This window comes from Arachis ipaensis, chromosome B05 (genome assembly GCF_000816755.2).
Source record: "Arachis ipaensis cultivar K30076 chromosome B05, Araip1.1, whole genome shotgun sequence".
NCBI lineage: Eukaryota > Viridiplantae > Streptophyta > Magnoliopsida > Fabales > Fabaceae > Arachis > Arachis ipaensis.
In genome coordinates, this window is record NC_029789.2 from 3,049,256 (window position 1) to 3,051,724 (window position 2,469).

Genomic DNA, 2,469 nt, shown 5'->3' on the forward strand with positions numbered 1-2,469 from the left:
ACTTTCAACTATATTATCTTCCACTAAATAAATTGAGAATATTTTAAACAGTAGCGTTTGGAAGAGAGACAAAAACGGAAAGACTGATATTGAGATAGAGACTGAAATAAGTTTTAGTATTATATTTGGTATAAAGTGAGAGACAGAAACTGAAATAAAAATGAAGCTCTAATTTAATTTGTAAAAAGAGTAAAGTTAGAATTAATTAATTGAAATGGAGGTATTTTAGGTATAAAATATTATTAAAATTTTCCGTTCCCAAAAATTTCAGTCTCTTGTGTCTCTATTTTTTGAAAATACTGAAATACTGAAATTTTGGAGACAAAGATTGAAAGTTTAATACCAGTTTTAAAACTAACAAACATGATATTCAGTCCTAGTCTCCCAATTTCTATCGCAATACTTCAAAACAAACGTTACCTTAACGTCTATTTATCTAGCTCAAATTCAGTTAAAAGCACTTACATAATCTGTATGCGAATTACACATTTTTTTTGTACATTTCTTTTTTTTTTTGTTCTTCTTCTGTTATTGCTGTCGTTGTAATATTATTTTATAAAAGTAGTTACACAAATCACTCTTTAAAAATTTTAAAATTAGATACTTTAGTTCTTCAAATTTTAAAATATATAAAATAGTCTTATCTTCATTAGATAATACATTTTTCATCTACTTTGATTCAAATAGTAAAATACAAAATAGTTTTTAGAGAATTAAAAAAAAAACTCAAAACAGTCCCGACAAAATCTTAAAAGTTTTAAAGCAGTCAAAGATTGTATTGTGAACAAAAATAAATGTTACGGGCTGTTTTATGTATTTTAAAATTTGAGAGATTAAAATATTTAATATTAAAGTTCTCAAAATTTAATTTGAGTAATTATTATCCATTTTTAAAATTTCTTTCTCTTTCTCCTCTTGATGTTATTGTAAATTTTTTTTATTTCTTCTTTTTATTTGTTTAGCTTTTTTTTTTCTTTTCTTGTTTGTATTTTTTTGGAGTTTCGTTGTTGAACATATATAAAAGAAAGAAGAAAAAAAAAGACAAAAAAAAAAATTAAACAAGAGATGAAAAAAACTATAAAAAAAAGCATATATACATAAATATGTGAACTTAGTTAAAAAAATGCTAAGTATTTCTATATTTTAAAAGAAAACTGCTGGATAACACAATTTTTCTTTGAATTTGTTTTATATCAATTCTAATTAATTTTTTACTAAAACGTAAAAATATTAGTGTTTTGACCTTTTTTATTTTAAAAATAATTAGATTTTGATAGCATTCAGAAATGATAGAGGACAATCCCTTGTTAATTAGTAAATTAAAGAAAATTAACGGTTCAATAACTTGTAAAGATATACTAAGAAATTTTGATGTTCGTTGTCAACTACTATGGAATGCCCTCGTTTAATTAACTAATATGGATGGTTGCATTTGTTTATAGGATCAGGAGGGAGATAGAAATATAAATTGTATTTGTTTATAGAAATAAAATATTAAAATAAAAATAAAATTATGTTTGAGATATGTATAAAAATATTATATTTAAAAATATTGAATTAATATATTTTATATTTATTACATTTTATTTTTTATTTTTTATTATTTTTATTAATTTTTTATAATTGTATTTTTTATTATTATATCTTTTTTTAAAATTAAAAAAAAAATAAATTAAATATTCATAATTTATTTTAATTTATTACTAAATAAAATACAAAAATACTAATTTTTTTATTTTTTATTTTTTATAACAAACAACTTTTTTTGAATTTATAAAAAGTAAAAACAGAAACTTCTTAGCATTTAGCATCAACCAAAAAGGTTTCACGTCAATGACATCACAGCACACCATCACACCTTAGACATTTTCTCTCCTCAGTAGTAACTTGATTCGCTTTCTTATTCATTTATTCAAAACTTATCCATTATTCATCTTATTTTATAATGATGATAAGATTATCAAAATTACAAATATACATTAGATAAATAATTAGTTTACATGGATTTTATAGTTTTGGAATTGTGAATGTGAAAAAATCTTTTAGTTAATTAGTTAATATTAACTGATTTTTATTAGGAAAAGTCTAGGGGCCAGCAATTTTGTTGAATTTTGGCCAACATGTAGCTAACAGAAAAAGGTGAGTCATTGGATGAAATCTCACACCAATAGATCATCATTGATGACTATCAATTACAAAAATTGCTGGCCCCTAGCATTGCTCTTTTTATTATTTCTAGTGTTATATAACAACTATCTTCTGTTAATTCAATACAAGAAGACGAAGATGTTCAAATCATATAAATTTCAAATGTTGAAAATAGAAAAGAAAATCAGCACTTGTCATTTTATTTTATCCTTCTCATGCAATAGCCATACACTGGAGGAAACTAGCAAGAAACAGAGTGAAACAGAGTCAAAATTGTCATAAATAATAAAATAATATAATAATTAACATATAAAAAAGACC